This window comes from Electrophorus electricus, unplaced genomic scaffold (assembly GCF_041902795.1).
Source record: "Electrophorus electricus isolate QZ-2024a unplaced genomic scaffold, ASM4190279v1 Scaffold270, whole genome shotgun sequence".
In the NCBI taxonomy this organism is placed as follows: domain Eukaryota; kingdom Metazoa; phylum Chordata; class Actinopteri; order Gymnotiformes; family Gymnotidae; genus Electrophorus; species Electrophorus electricus.
Genome location: NW_027658551.1, coordinates 1,725 through 17,500, shown reverse-complemented (window position 1 = coordinate 17,500; position 15,776 = coordinate 1,725). Strand labels below are relative to the sequence as shown.

Here is a 15,776-nt window from a genome sequence, read left to right as displayed (position 1 = left end):
TTGAAGTGTGCCCAGGCCCAGAGCTACTTTGCTGGGCATGACTGTGTTTGACCTCTTGGGCCTGGAAGTCTGGTAGTAGTAGTAGTATGATTTAAAGGCACAAATTGATTGAAGTGTGCCCAGGCCCAGAGCTACTTTGCTGTGCATGACTGTGTTTGACCTCTTGGCTCTGGAAGTCTATTTCTAGGCTTATATAAAGGGTCAAACTTCTTGAAGTGTGCCCAGGCCCAGAGCTACTTTGCTGGGCATGAATGTGTTTGAACTCTTGGGCCTGGAAGTCTGGTGGTAGTAGTAGTATGATTTAAAGGCACAAAGTGATTGAAGTGTGCCCAGGCCCAGAGCTACTTTGCTGTGCATGACTGTGGTTGACCTCTTGGCCCTGGAAGTCTGGTGGTAGTAGTAGTATGATTTAAAGGCACAAAGTGATTGAAGTGTGCCCAGGCCCAGAGCTACTTTGCTGGGCATGACTGTGTTTGACCTCTTGGGCCTGGAAGTCTGGTAGTAGTAGTAGTAGTAGTAGTAGTAGTAGTAGTATGATTTAAAGGTACAAAGTGAATGAAGTGTGCCCAGGCCCAGAGCTACTTTGCTGGGCATGACTGTGTTTGACGTCTTGGGCCTGGAAGTCTGGTAGTAGTAGTATGATTTAAAGGTACAAAGTGAATGAAGTGTGCCCAGGCCCAGAGCTACTTTGCTGGGCATGACTGTGTTTGACCTCTTGGCTCTGGAAGTCTATTTCTAGGCTTATATAAAGGGTCAAACATCTTGAAGTGTGCCCAGGCCCAGAGCTACTTTGCTGGGCATGACTGTGTTTGACCTCTTGGGTCTGGAAGTCTGGTAGTAGTAGTAGTATGATTTAAAGGCACAAAGTGATTGAAGTGTGCCCAGGCCCAGAGCTACTTTGCTGTGCATGACTGTGTTTGACCTCTTGGCTCTGGAAGTCTATTTCTAGGCTTATATAAAGGGTCAAACTTCTTGAAGTGTGCCCAGGCCCAGAGCTACTTTGCTGGGCATGACTGTGTTTCACCTCTTGGGCCTGGAAGTCTGGTAGTAGTAGTATGATTTAAAGGCACAAAGTGATTGAAGTGTGCCCAGGCCCAGAGCTACTTTGCTGGGCATGAATGTGTTTGACCTCTTGGGCCTGGAAGTCTGGTGGTAGTAGTAGTATGATTTAAAGGCACAAAGTGATTGAAGTGTGCCCAGGCCCAGAGCTACTTTGCTGTGCATGACTGTGTTTGAACTCTTGGGCCTGGAAGTCTATTTCTAGGCTTATATAAAGGGTCAAACTTCTTGAAGTGTGCCCAGGCCCAGAGCTACTTTGCTGGGCATGACTGTGTTTCACCTCTTGGGCCTGGAAGTCTGGTAGTAGTAGTATGATTTAAAGGCACAAAGTGATTGAAGTGTGCCCAGGCCCAGAGCTACTTTGCTGGGCATGAATGTGTTTGACCTCTTGGGCCTGGAAGTCTGGTGGTAGTAGTAGTATGATTTAAAGGTACAAAGTGAATGAAGTGTGCCCAGGCCCAGAGCTACTTTGCTGTGCATGACTGTGTTTGAACTCTTGGGCCTGGAAGTCTATTTCTAGGCTTATATAAAGGGTCAAACATCTTGAAGTGTGCCCAGGCCCAGAGCTACTTTGCTGGGCATGACTGTGTTTGACCTCTTGGGCCTGGAAGTCTATTTCTAGGCTTATATAAAGGGTCAAACTTCTTGAAGTGTGCCCAGGCCCAGAGCTACTTTGCTGGGCATGACTGTGTTTGACCTCTTGGGTCTGGAAGTCTGGTAGTAGTAGTAGTATGATTTAAAGGCACAAAGTGATTGAAGTGTGCCCAGGCCCAGAGCTACTTTGCTGGGCATGACTGTGTTTGACCTCTTGGCTCTGGAAGTCTATTTCTAGGCTTATATAAAGGGTCAAACATCTTGAAGTGTGCCCAGGCCCAGAGCTACTTTGCTGGGCATGAATGTGTTTGAACTCTTGGGCCTGGAAGTCTGGTGGTAGTAGTAGTATGATTTAAAGGCACAAAGTGATTGAAGTGTGCCCAGGCCCAGAGCTACTTTGCTGTGCATGACTGTGGTTGACCTCTTGGCCCTGGAAGTCTGGTGGTGGTAGTAGTAGTATGATTTAAAGGCACAAAGTGAATGAAGTGTGCCCAGGCCCAGAGCTACTTTGCTGGGCATGACTGTGTTTGACCTCTTGGGCCTGGAAGTCTGGTAGTAGTAGTATGATTTAAAGGCACAAAGTGATTGAAGTGTGCCCAGGCCCAGAGCTACTTTGCTGGGCATGAATGTGTTTGACCTCTTGGGCCTGGAAGTCTGGTGGTAGTAGTAGTATGATTTAAAGGTACAAAGTGAATGAAGTGTGCCCAGGCCCAGAGCTACTTTGCTGGGCATGACTGTGTTTGACCTCTTGGGCCTGGAAGTCTGGTGGTAGTAGTAGTATGATTTAAAGGCACAAAGTGATTGAAGTGTGCCCAGGCCCAGAGCTACTTTGCTGGGCATGACTGTGTTTGACCTCTTGGGCCTGGAAGTCTGGTAGTAGTAGTATGATTTAAAGGTACAAAGTGAATGAAGTGTGCCCAGGCCCAGAGCTACTTTGCTGGGCATGACTGTGTTTGACGTCTTGGGCCTGGAAGTCTGGTAGTAGTAGTATGATTTAAAGGTACAAAGTGAATGAAGTGTGCCCAGGCCCAGAGCTACTTTGCTGGGCATGACTGTGTTTGACCTCTTGGCTCTGGAAGTCTATTTCTAGGCTTATATAAAGGGTCAAACATCTTGAAGTGTGCCCAGGCCCAGAGCTACTTTGCTGGGCATGACTGTGTTTGACCTCTTGGGTCTGGAAGTCTGGTAGTAGTAGTAGTATGATTTAAAGGCACAAAGTGATTGAAGTGTGCCCAGGCCCAGAGCTACTTTGCTGTGCATGACTGTGTTTGACCTCTTGGCTCTGGAAGTCTATTTCTAGGCTTATATAAAGGGTCAAACTTCTTGAAGTGTGCCCAGGCCCAGAGCTACTTTGCTGGGCATGACTGTGTTTCACCTCTTGGGCCTGGAAGTCTGGTAGTAGTAGTATGATTTAAAGGCACAAAGTGATTGAAGTGTGCCCAGGCCCAGAGCTACTTTGCTGGGCATGAATGTGTTTGACCTCTTGGGCCTGGAAGTCTGGTGGTAGTAGTAGTATGATTTAAAGGTACAAAGTGAATGAAGTGTGCCCAGGCCCAGAGCTACTTTGCTGTGCATGACTGTGTTTGAACTCTTGGGCCTGGAAGTCTATTTCTAGGCTTATATAAAGGGTCAAACATCTTGAAGTGTGCCCAGGCCCAGAGCTACTTTGCTGGGCATGACTGTGGTTGACCTCTTGGCCCTGGAAGTCTGGTGGTAGTAGTAGTATGATTTAAAGGCACAAAGTGAATGAAGTGTGCCCAGGCCCAGAGCTACTTTGCTGGGCATGAATGTGTTTGAACTCTTGGGCCTGGAAGTCTGGTAGTAGTAGTATGATTTAAAGGCACAAAGTGAATGAAGTGTGCCCAGGCCCAGAGCTACTTTGCTGTGCATGACTGTGTTTGACCTCTTGGCTCTGGAAGTCTATTTCTAGGCTTATATAAAGGGTCAAACTTCTTGAAGTGTGCCCAGGCCCAGAGCTACTTTGCTGTGTATGACTGTGTGACCTCTTGGCCCTGGAATTCTGGTGGTAGTAGTAGTAGTATGATTTAAAGGCACAAAGTGAATGAAGTGTGCCCAGGCCCAGAGCTACTTTGCTGGGCATGACTGTGTTTGACGTCTTGGGCCTGGAAGTCTGGTAGTAGTAGTAGTAGTAGTAGTAGTAGTAGTAGTAGTAGTATGATTTAAAGGTACAAAGTGAATGAAGTGTGCCCAGGCCCAGAGCTACTTTGCTGGGCATGACTGTGTTTGACCTCTTGGGCCTGGAAGTCTATTTCTAGGCTTATATAAAGGGTCAAACTTCTTGAAGTGTGCCCAGGCCCAGAGCTACTTTGCTGGGCATGACTGTGTTTGACCTCTTGGGTCTGGAAGTCTGGTAGTAGTAGTAGTAGTATGATTTAAAGGCACAAAGTGATTGAAGTGTGCCCAGGCCCAGAGCTACTTTGCTGTGCATGACTGTGTTTGACCTCTTGGCTCTGGAAGTCTATTTCTAGGCTTATATAAAGGGTCAAACTTCTTGAAGTGTGCCCAGGCCCAGAGCTACTTTGCTGTGTATGACTGTGTGACCTCTTGGCCCTGGAATTCTGGTGGTAGTAGTAGTATGATTTAAAGGCACAAAGTGAATGAAGTGTGCCCAGGCCCAGAGCTACTTTGCTGGGCATGACTGTGTTTGACCTCTTGGGCCTGGAAGTCTGGTAGTAGTAGTATGATTTAAAGGCACAAAGTGATTGAAGTGTGCCCAGGCCCAGAGCTACTTTGCTGGGCATGAATGTGTTTGAACTCTTGGGCCTGGAAGTCTGGTGGTAGTAGTAGTATGATTTAAAGGCACAAAGTGATTGAAGTGTGCCCAGGCCCAGAGCTACTTTGCTGGGCATGACTGTGTGACCTCTTGGGCCTGGAAGTCAGGTTGTAGTATTATTAAAAAAAAAAAGGGTCAAACTGCATGGTCCGCCCAGGCCCAGAGCTACTTTGCTGGGTATGATTCTGTGACCTCTTGGGTCTGGAAATGTGGTACTTTGAATGATTAAAAGAGTGAAACGGTCTGAAGTGTGCGCAGGTGTAAAGCAACCTTGCTAGGCATGAAGGTGTGACATCCAGGGCCTGGAAGTCTGGTGGTAGTAGTAGTATGATTTAAAGGCACAAAGTGATTGAAGTGTGCCCAGGCCCAGAGCTACTTTGCTGTGCATGACTGTGGTTGACCTCTTGGCCCTGGAAGTCTGGTGGTAGTAGTAGTATGATTTAAAGGCACAAAGTGATTGAAGTGTGCCCAGGCCCAGAGCTACTTTGCTGGGCATGACTGTGTTTGACCTCTTGGGCCTGGAAGTCTGGTAGTAGTAGTATGATTTAAAGGTACAAAGTGAATGAAGTGTGCCCAGGCCCAGAGCTACTTTGCTGGGCATGACTGTGTTTGACGTCTTGGGCCTGGAAGTCTGGTAGTAGTAGTATGATTTAAAGGTACAAAGTGAATGAAGTGTGCCCAGGCCCAGAGCTACTTTGCTGGGCATGACTGTGTTTGACCTCTTGGGCCTGGAAGTCTATTTCTAGGCTTATATAAAGGGTCAAACTTCTTGAAGTGTGCCCAGGCCCAGAGCTACTTTGCTGGGCATGACTGTGTTTGACCTCTTGGGTCTGGAAGTCTGGTAGTAGTAGTAGTATGATTTAAAGGCACAAAGTGATTGAAGTGTGCCCAGGCCCAGAGCTACTTTGCTGGGCATGACTGTGTTTGACCTCTTGGCTCTGGAAGTCTATTTCTAGGCTTATATAAAGGGTCAAACTTCTTGAAGTGTGCCCAGGCCCAGAGCTACTTTGCTGGGCATGACTGTGTTTCACCTCTTGGGCCTGGAAGTCTGGTAGTAGTAGTATGATTTAAAGGCACAAAGTGATTGAAGTGTGCCCAGGCCCAGAGCTACTTTGCTGGGCATGAATGTGTTTGACCTCTTGGGCCTGGAAGTCTGGTGGTAGTAGTAGTATGATTTAAAGGTACAAAGTGAATGAAGTGTGCCCAGGCCCAGAGCTACTTTGCTGTGCATGACTGTGTTTGAACTCTTGGGCCTGGAAGTCTATTTCTAGGCTTATATAAAGGGTCAAACATCTTGAAGTGTGCCCAGGCCCAGAGCTACTTTGCTGGGCATGACTGTGTTTGACCTCTTGGGCCTGGAAGTCTATTTCTAGGCTTATATAAAGGGTCAAACTTCTTGAAGTGTGCCCAGGCCCAGAGCTACTTTGCTGGGCATGACTGTGTTTGACCTCTTGGGTCTGGAAGTCTGGTAGTAGTAGTAGTATGATTTAAAGGCACAAAGTGATTGAAGTGTGCCCAGGCCCAGAGCTACTTTGCTGGGCATGACTGTGTTTGACCTCTTGGCTCTGGAAGTCTATTTCTAGGCTTATATAAAGGGTCAAACATCTTGAAGTGTGCCCAGGCCCAGAGCTACTTTGCTGGGCATGAATGTGTTTGAACTCTTGGGCCTGGAAGTCTGGTGGTAGTAGTAGTATGATTTAAAGGCACAAAGTGATTGAAGTGTGCCCAGGCCCAGAGCTACTTTGCTGTGCATGACTGTGGTTGACCTCTTGGCCCTGGAAGTCTATTTCTAGGCTTATATAAAGGGTCAAACTTCTTGAAGTGTGCCCAGGCCCAGAGCTACTTTGCTGTGTATGACTGTGTGACCTCTTGGCCCTGGAATTCTGGTGGTAGTAGTAGTATGATTTAAAGGCACAAAGTGAATGAAGTGTGCCCAGGCCCAGAGCTACTTTGCTGGGCATGACTGTGTTTGACCTCTTGGGCCTGGAAGTCTGGTAGTAGTAGTATGATTTAAAGGCACAAAGTGATTGAAGTGTGCCCAGGCCCAGAGCTACTTTGCTGGGCATGAATGTGTTTGACCTCTTGGGCCTGGAAGTCTGGTGGTAGTAGTAGTATGATTTAAAGGTACAAAGTGAATGAAGTGTGCCCAGGCCCAGAGCTACTTTGCTGGGCATGACTGTGTTTGACCTCTTGGGCCTGGAAGTCTGGTGGTAGTAGTAGTATGATTTAAAGGTACAAAGTGAATGAAGTGTGCCCAGGCCCAGAGCCAGGCCTGGGCAGCAGGGGGCGCTCCTGGCCATGCCCAGCGAGTTTCGTGCGAATCGGACCTGGTCCGGAAGAGATACGAAGGGAAAACTCATTACTCGTCGGGGTGGCACATCCAGGCTCTCGACCCTCCCAAAGCGTCCGACCAGGGTGCACCCTGCCGGGCATGGTTAGCCGCCAGCCCCCTTCCTGGAGGTCTGGTTGGCACGGGGTTTTGATTTTTCGGTTTCATATCTCTGGGCTCCTTGGGAGCAGAAAGTCGGTTGAGGGCCCTTTGGAAAGAGCCGGGGCTGCCGTTTAACGCTGTCCAAGCGGCAGGCGAAGCGCACCCACCGTTTTTACGCTATGATTTTTTAAAACCGCCGGGGCGGCAAACACAGGGCCGGTCGGGTTTGAAGACGAATATCTCTTCGGCCCTTGGGAGGAGAGAAGCAGCGCGGGTCACCTTTGAACGCGCTCGCTGCCAGGAACGTCTGGCGTAAAAGTTTCGTGGGAATCGGACGTTCCTAGGCTGAGAAGCGAGCGCCCGCCCTCGGGCGGTCGGGGGCCCCTTTCTCATTCCCCGTCTGGGCTAAAAATACGAGGTCGGACCCGATGGACTCGGGAGACTGGAGAGTACCAGGGAGACCCTGGAAGCAGGCGACCCGACCCACGCTTCGCTGTCTCCTCGGCCCTCGGGAGTAGAAGCGCGGGGACGGTGGCGTGGGCAGCAGGGGGCGCTCCTGGCCATGCCCAGCGAGTTTCGTGCGAATCGGACCTGGTCCGGAAGAGATACGAAGGGAAAACTCATTACTCGTCGGGGTGGCACATCCAGGCTCTCGACCCTCCCAAAGCGTCCGACCAGGGTGCACCCTGCCGGGCATGGTTAGCCGCCAGCCCCCTTCCTGGAGGTCTGGTTGGCACGGGGTTTTGATTTTTCGGTTTCATATCTCTGGGCTCCTTGGGAGCAGAAAGTCGGTTGAGGGCCCTTTGGAAAGAGCCGGGGCTGCCGTTTAACGCTGTCCAAGCGGCAGGCGAAGCGCACCCACCGTTTTTACGCTATGATTTTTTAAAACCGCCGGGGCGGCAAACACAGGGCCGGTCGGGTTTGAAGACGAATATCTCTTCGGCCCTTGGGAGGAGAGAAGCAGCGCGGGTCACCTTTGAACGCGCTCGCTGCCAGGAACGTCTGGCGTAAAAGTTTCGTGGGAATCGGACGTTCCTAGGCTGAGAAGCGAGCGCCCGCCCTCGGGCGGTCGGGGGCCCCTTTCTCATTCCCCGTCTGGGCTAAAAATACGAGGTCGGACCCGATGGACTCGGGAGACTGGAGAGTACCAGGGAGACCCTGGAAGCAGGCGACCCGACCCACGCTTCGCTGTCTCCTCGGCCCTCGGGAGTAGAAGCGCGGGGACGGTGGCGTGGGCAGCAGGGGGCGCTCCTGGCCATGCCCAGCGAGTTTCGTGCGAATCGGACCTGGTCCGGAAGAGATACGAAGGGAAAACTCATTACTCGTCGGGGTGGCACATCCAGGCTCTCGACCCTCCCAAAGCGTCCGACCAGGGTGCACCCTGCCGGGCATGGTTAGCCGCCAGCCCCCTTCCTGGAGGTCTGGTTGGCACGGGGTTTTGATTTATCGGTTTCATATCTCTGGGCTCCTTGGGAGCAGAAAGTCGGTTGAGGGCCCTTTGGAAAGAGCCGGGGCTGCCGTTTAACGCTGTCCAAGCGGCAGGCGAAGCGCACCCACCGTTTTTACGCTATGATTTTTTAAAACCGCCGGGGCGGCAAACACAGGGCCGGTCGGGTTTGAAGACGAATATCTCTTCGGCCCTTGGGAGGAGAGAAGCAGCGCGGGTCACCTTTGAACGCGCTCGCTGCCAGGAACGTCTGGCGTAAAAGTTTCGTGGGAATCGGACGTTCCTAGGCTGAGAAGCGAGCGCCCGCCCTCGGGCGGTCGGGGGCCCCTTTCTCATTCCCCGTCTGGGCTAAAAATACGAGGTCGGACCCGATGGACTCGGGAGACTGGAGAGTACCAGGGAGACCCTGGAAGCAGGCGACCCGACCCACGCTTCGCTGTCTCCTCGGCCCTCGGGAGTAGAAGCGCGGGGACGGTGGCGTGGGCAGCAGGGGGCGCTCCTGGCCATGCCCAGCGAGTTTCGTGCGAATCGGACCTGGTCCGGAAGAGATACGAAGGGAAAACTCATTACTCGTCGGGGTGGCACATCCAGGCTCTCGACCCTCCCAAAGCGTCCGACCAGGGTGCACCCTGCCGGGCATGGTTAGCCGCCAGCCCCCTTCCTGGAGGTCTGGTTGGCACGGGGTTTTGATTTATCGGTTTCATATCTCTGGGCTCCTTGGGAGCAGAAAGTCGGTTGAGGGCCCTTTGGAAAGAGCCGGGGCTGCCGTTTAACGCTGTCCAAGCGGCAGGCGAAGCGCACCCACCGTTTTTACGCTATGATTTTTTAAAACCGCCGGGGCGGCAAACACAGGGCCGGTCGGGTTTGAAGACGAATATCTCTTCGGCCCTTGGGAGGAGAGAAGCAGCGCGGGTCACCTTTGAACGCGCTCGCTGCCAGGAACGTCTGGCGTAAAAGTTTCGTGGGAATCGGACGTTCCTAGGCTGAGAAGCGAGCGCCCGCCCTCGGGCGGTCGGGGGCCCCTTTCTCATTCCCCGTCTGGGCTAAAAATACGAGGTCGGACCCGATGGACTCGGGAGACTGGAGAGTACCAGGGAGACCCTGGAAGCAGGCGACCCGACCCACGCTTCGCTGTCTCCTCGGCCCTCGGGAGTAGAAGCGCGGGGACGGTGGCGTGGGCAGCAGGGGGCGCTCCTGGCCATGCCCAGCGAGTTTCGTGCGAATCGGACCTGGTCCGGAAGAGATACGAAGGGAAAACTCATTACTCGTCGGGGTGGCACATCCAGGCTCTCGACCCTCCCAAAGCGTCCGACCAGGGTGCACCCTGCCGGGCATGGTTAGCCGCCAGCCCCCTTCCTGGAGGTCTGGTTGGCACGGGGTTTTGATTTATCGGTTTCATATCTCTGGGCTCCTTGGGAGCAGAAAGTCGGTTGAGGGCCCTTTGGAAAGAGCCGGGGCTGCCGTTTAACGCTGTCCAAGCGGCAGGCGAAGCGCACCCACCGTTTTTACGCTATGATTTTTTAAAACCGCCGGGGCGGCAAACACAGGGCCGGTCGGGTTTGAAGACGAATATCTCTTCGGCCCTTGGGAGGAGAGAAGCAGCGCGGGTCACCTTTGAACGCGCTCGCTGCCAGGAACGTCTGGCGTAAAAGTTTCGTGGGAATCGGACGTTCCTAGGCTGAGAAGCGAGCGCCCGCCCTCGGGCGGTCGGGGGCCCCTTTCTCATTCCCCGTCTGGGCTAAAAATACGAGGTCGGACCCGATGGACTCGGGAGACTGGAGAGTACCAGGGAGACCCTGGAAGCAGGCGACCCGACCCACGCTTCGCTGTCTCCTCGGCCCTCGGGAGTAGAAGCGCGGGGACGGTGGCGTGGGCAGCAGGGGGCGCTCCTGGCCATGCCCAGCGAGTTTCGTGCGAATCGGACCTGGTCCGGAAGAGATACGAAGGGAAAACTCATTACTCGTCGGGGTGGCACATCCAGGCTCTCGACCCTCCCAAAGCGTCCGACCAGGGTGCACCCTGCCGGGCATGGTTAGCCGCCAGCCCCCTTCCTGGAGGTCTGGTTGGCACGGGGTTTTGATTTATCGGTTTCATATCTCTGGGCTCCTTGGGAGCAGAAAGTCGGTTGAGGGCCCTTTGGAAAGAGCCGGGGCTGCCGTTTAACGCTGTCCAAGCGGCAGGCGAAGCGCACCCACCGTTTTTACGCTATGATTTTTTAAAACCGCCGGGGCGGCAAACACAGGGCCGGTCGGGTTTGAAGACGAATATCTCTTCGGCCCTTGGGAGGAGAGAAGCAGCGCGGGTCACCTTTGAACGCGCTCGCTGCCAGGAACGTCTGGCGTAAAAGTTTCGTGGGAATCGGACGTTCCTAGGCTGAGAAGCGAGCGCCCGCCCTCGGGCGGTCGGGGGCCCCTTTCTCATTCCCCGTCTGGGCTAAAAATACGAGGTCGGACCCGATGGACTCGGGAGACTGGAGAGTACCAGGGAGACCCTGGAAGCAGGCGACCCGACCCACGCTTCGCTGTCTCCTCGGCCCTCGGGAGTAGAAGCGCGGGGACGGTGGCGTGGGCAGCAGGGGGCGCTCCTGGCCATGCCCAGCGAGTTTCGTGCGAATCGGACCTGGTCCGGAAGAGATACGAAGGGAAAACTCATTACTCGTCGGGGTGGCACATCCAGGCTCTCGACCCTCCCAAAGCGTCCGACCAGGGTGCACCCTGCCGGGCATGGTTAGCCGCCAGCCCCCTTCCTGGAGGTCTGGTTGGCACGGGGTTTTGATTTATCGGTTTCATATCTCTGGGCTCCTTGGGAGCAGAAAGTCGGTTGAGGGCCCTTTGGAAAGAGCCGGGGCTGCCGTTTAACGCTGTCCAAGCGGCAGGCGAAGCGCACCCACCGTTTTTACGCTATGATTTTTTAAAACCGCCGGGGCGGCAAACACAGGGCCGGTCGGGTTTGAAGACGAATATCTCTTCGGCCCTTGGGAGGAGAGAAGCAGCGCGGGTCACCTTTGAACGCGCTCGCTGCCAGGAACGTCTGGCGTAAAAGTTTCGTGGGAATCGGACGTTCCTAGGCTGAGAAGCGAGCGCCCGCCCTCGGGCGGTCGGGGGCCCCTTTCTCATTCCCCGTCTGGGCTAAAAATACGAGGTCGGACCCGATGGACTCGGGAGACTGGAGAGTACCAGGGAGACCCTGGAAGCAGGCGACCCGACCCACGCTTCGCTGTCTCCTCGGCCCTCGGGAGTAGAAGCGCGGGGACGGTGGCGTGGGCAGCAGGGGGCGCTCCTGGCCATGCCCAGCGAGTTTCGTGCGAATCGGACCTGGTCCGGAAGAGATACGAAGGGAAAACTCATTACTCGTCGGGGTGGCACATCCAGGCTCTCGACCCTCCCGAAGTGTCCGACCAGGGTGCACCCTGCCGGGCTAAGAGAACAGCCAGGTGAACCCTGGAGGTTCCGAACTCCAGACCCCTGGACCCGACGGCTCAGTCCGCCTCAGGTGCACTACAGAGGTCCTCGGGCTGTCCCTGAGTGCATTAAAACGGAAATCAGAATTACTCCCCCGGGTGGCACTTCCAGGCTCTCGACCCTCCCAAAGTGTCCGACCAGGGTGCACCCTGCTGGGCATGGTTAGCCGCCAGCCCCCTTCCTGGAGGTCTGGTTGGCACGGGGTTTTGCAAATAGGTCCCGTCGGGTATATGGGAGAGCAAAGAGAATCAATGGGGTCCAAGCACTAAATTCATCCAGTGGCGTTCTCTGGAAGCCCAAGGGGAGTCCGAGGGGTGTTCGGCCGGCAAGGGGAGCTCTCCCTCGGACACATGATCAAACGCCTGTCCCCTACCGGAAAGTGGTGTGCTCTGGATGCCCCCCCCCCCCCCCCATCCCCCGAGGGGGGTGCTTATCCCGCGAGGGGAGCCCTCCTCGGGTTAAGTGAACCATCATGCCGATTCCCCTATGGAAGTGGGCACATCCAGGCACACAGTCTGCTTTGCTCTCCCCGACCCGAGTGCGTCTGTTGGGCTGAGTGTACGCCCAGGCAACTGGATCCAATGGCTCAGTCCGCCGCAGCGTGCTTCGACGATGGGTCGTACAGCCATGCCACCAGGGTGGGCGTGTTTGTAAATGTACCAGTGGATTCTCGTCGGCCTGCCACATCCATGGTATCGACCCACCAGGCCTGTCCGACCAGGGGTTGACCCTGGACGGGCACGGTCTGTGGTTTGGCCCTTGTCCTAGATGAAATCGGGCACGGGGTTTTCTGGCCAGGTACCATCGGGTTACTGGGAGAGCGGCTTCGGTCTCCAGGTGAGACCAATGGTGAAGCAGCACGAGGCAATGGAGAGCATGCAAAGCGATGGGGAAGCCATGCACGGCAATGGCCACGAAAAAAAAAAAAAAATCACCACGGAAGGAACGTGAAGAACAAGGAGGAGTGTAGTGACACTGCCCAAAGCTGCCCGGTGTTGCAGGGGTCTATTGGTGTGTTGCTTCCTTGTTTGGTAGAGTGGAGTACCAGACCCGCCAGGGGTAGGCAAACCATTCCCCCTACGGTAAGTGAGGAGCCAGCCATTTGACGAGCGGGTGTCCACGTGTACGGGTGCGAGCGCTATCCCCCCACACGGGGTTAGGCCACGGCCTTAGGTGGACGTCTGCCGACCAGCCCCGGCTGATCCAGAACTTCTGATGTGGAGAGCGGTTTTGACAGATCCTCCCTGGTTCTAGCGGGTCAAGCCTCTGATGGGGGGTGGGGGTTATTTGTAACCCATCCCAGAACTCTCTGGGGGAGACTCAGACGGCCAGTCTGTCTACTCAGTTGTCCTATACTGGTGTCTGTGGTTTGGGAGGAAGGGAGTGCCCTGCTTTGTTGGCCTCCTCTTCAAAACTACCTGGGCCCACGAATCACTCTTCTTGGTTACATCACGAAACGTAGGTTGAGCGAGGCTAGGGGGGAGGGAATTCGACGAGGTCTTTCCCTTGTCCCCCCACCAGCGGCCCACGAAAATCAAAACGGCGTGAAGAGAGGGAACGCCGAAAGCACCTGGAGTCGGCCGTCCGCACCTCCGGAGGAGGTGGACGGGGTACGGTGCGGGCATGACCGGATGGGACAGCTTTGCATCAAGGTGAGAGGTCGGCGTCCGAAGGCCAGAGGGCGGTGCGCGAGCACGTTTACACTGGCCGCGGAAGCTGTCCTGGGTAGCCCTGTATGGCGTCTGGACCTGACGGCGCACGCACTTACAACCCGCTGCTTCCTAGCCCCCGGAAGGGGAGGCGGATGTCACTCGTGGTTCATCCCAGACCACGGTGCAAACTACCTGGTTGATCCTGCCAGTAACATATGCTTGTCTCAAAGATTAAGCCATGCAGGTCTAAGTGCACACGGCCGGTACAGTGAAACTGCGAATGGCTCATTAAATCAGTTATGGTTCCTTTGATCGCTCCACACGTTACTCGGATAACTGTGGTAATTCTAGAGCTAATACATGCAAACGAGCGCTGACCCTTCGGGGGATGCGTGCATTTATCAGACCCAAAACCCATCCGGGGGGCTCGGGCCCCCCGGCCGCTTTGGTGACTCTAGATAACCTCGGGCCGATCGCGCGCCCTCCGCGGCGGCGACGTCTCATTCGAATGTCTGCCCTATCAACTTTCGATGGTACCATAGTCGGCTACCATGGTGACCACGGGTAACGGGGAATCAGGGTTCGATTCCGGAGAGGGAGCCTGAGAAACGGCTACCACATCCAAGGAAGGCAGCAGGCGCGCAAATTACCCATTCCCGACACGGGGAGGTAGTGACGAAAAATAACGATACAGGTCTCTTTCGAGGCCCTGTAATCGGAATGAGCGTATCCTAAACCCATGGGTGAGGACCCATTGGAGGGCAAGTCTGGTGCCAGCAGCCGCGGTAATTCCAGCTCCAATAGCGTATATTAAAGTTGCTGCAGTTAAAAAGCTCGTAGTTGGATGTCGGGAGTGGGCTGGCGGTCCGCCGCGAGGCGTGCCACCGCCTGTCTCAGACCCTGTCTCCCGGTGCCCCCCGGATGCCCTTGGCTGGGTGTCCGGACGGGGCTCGGAGCGTTTACTTTGAAAAAATTAGAGTGTTCAAAGCGGGCCCGCTTCTCGCCTGAATACCTGAGCTAGGAATAATGGAATAGGACTCCGGTTCTATTTTGTGGGTTTCCTGAACCAGGGCCATGATTAAGAGGGACGGCCGGGGGCATTCGTATTGCGCCGCTAGAGGTGAAATTCTTGGACCGGCGCAAGACGGACGAAAGCGAAAGCATTTGCCAAGAATGTTTTCATTAATCAAGAACGAAAGTCGGAGGTTCGAAGACGATCAGATACCGTCGTAGTTCCGACCGTAAACTATGCCGACCCGCGATCCGGCGGCGTTATTCCCATGACCCGCCGGGCAGCGTGAGGGAAACCACGAGTCTGTGGGTTCCGGGGGGAGTATGGTTGCAAAGCTGAAACTTAAAGGAATTGACGGAAGGGCACCACCAGGAGTGGAGCCTGCGGCTTAATTTGACTCAACACGGGAAACCTCACCCGGCCCGGACACGGAAAGGATTGACAGATTGATAGCTCTTTCTCGATTCTGTGGGTGGTGGTGCATGGCCGTTCTTAGTTGGTGGAGCGATTTGTCTGGTTAATTCCGATAACGAACGAGACTCCGGCATGCTAAATAGTTACGCGGCCCTCCGCGGTCGGCGTCAAACTTCTTAGAGGGACAAGTGGCGTTCAGCCACGCGAGATGGAGCAATAACAGGTCTGTGATGCCCTTAGATGTCCGGGGCTGCACGCGCGCCACAATGGTTGGATCAGCGTGTGCCTACCCTACACCGAGAGGTGCGGGTAATCCGCTGAACCCCATTCGTGATGGGGACTGGGGATTGCAATTATTCCCCATGAACGAGGAATTCCCAGTAAGCGCGGGTCATAAGCTCGCGTTGATTAAGTCCCTGCCCTTTGTACACACCGCCCGTCGCTACTACCGATCGGATGGTTTAGTGAGGTCCTCGGATCGGCCCCGCCGGGGCTCCTCGCGGGCCTTGGCGGAGCGCCGAGAAGTCGATCAAACTTGACTATCTAGAGGAAGTAAAAGTCGTAACAAGGTTTTCGTAGGTGAACCTGCGAAAGGATCATTAACGGGTAACGCTGTCCGGCGTGCCTCCTCTCCCGACCCCCTCGACTTCGCCGTCCCCCCGCGTCGGGGCCCAGGGTCGAAAGGGTCTTCGGGGTTGCTGTTACACGTGGTCGCTTGCAGGTCAGGCTGGACAGAAGGCATAAAGGAGGAGCCTAGTCCCTCCCACCCCTTCCTCGTCCTCCGCCTCTTCCTCCGCGTCGTCCTTCAGCACCCCCCCCCCGCAGGCCCCGGTATTCTCTGGGTTCCAGCGCGAGAGACGCGTCGTTCAAAAAACTCGGCGTCCCCGCTCGTCGGGCGAAGGCCGGTTTCCC

The 15,776-nt window shown here is 54.8% G+C and overlaps 1 non-coding gene across 1 annotated transcript; it reads left to right on the top strand.

Moving 5' to 3' along the window:
* The first annotated feature begins 13,627 nt into the window (after positions 1-13,627).
* LOC145655554 (18S ribosomal RNA) lies at positions 13,628-15,466 on the top strand. The gene has a single exon (XR_014121619.1). It is a non-coding gene; the product is annotated as an 18S ribosomal RNA (ribosomal RNA).
* The last annotated feature ends 310 nt before the right edge of the window (positions 15,467-15,776 follow it).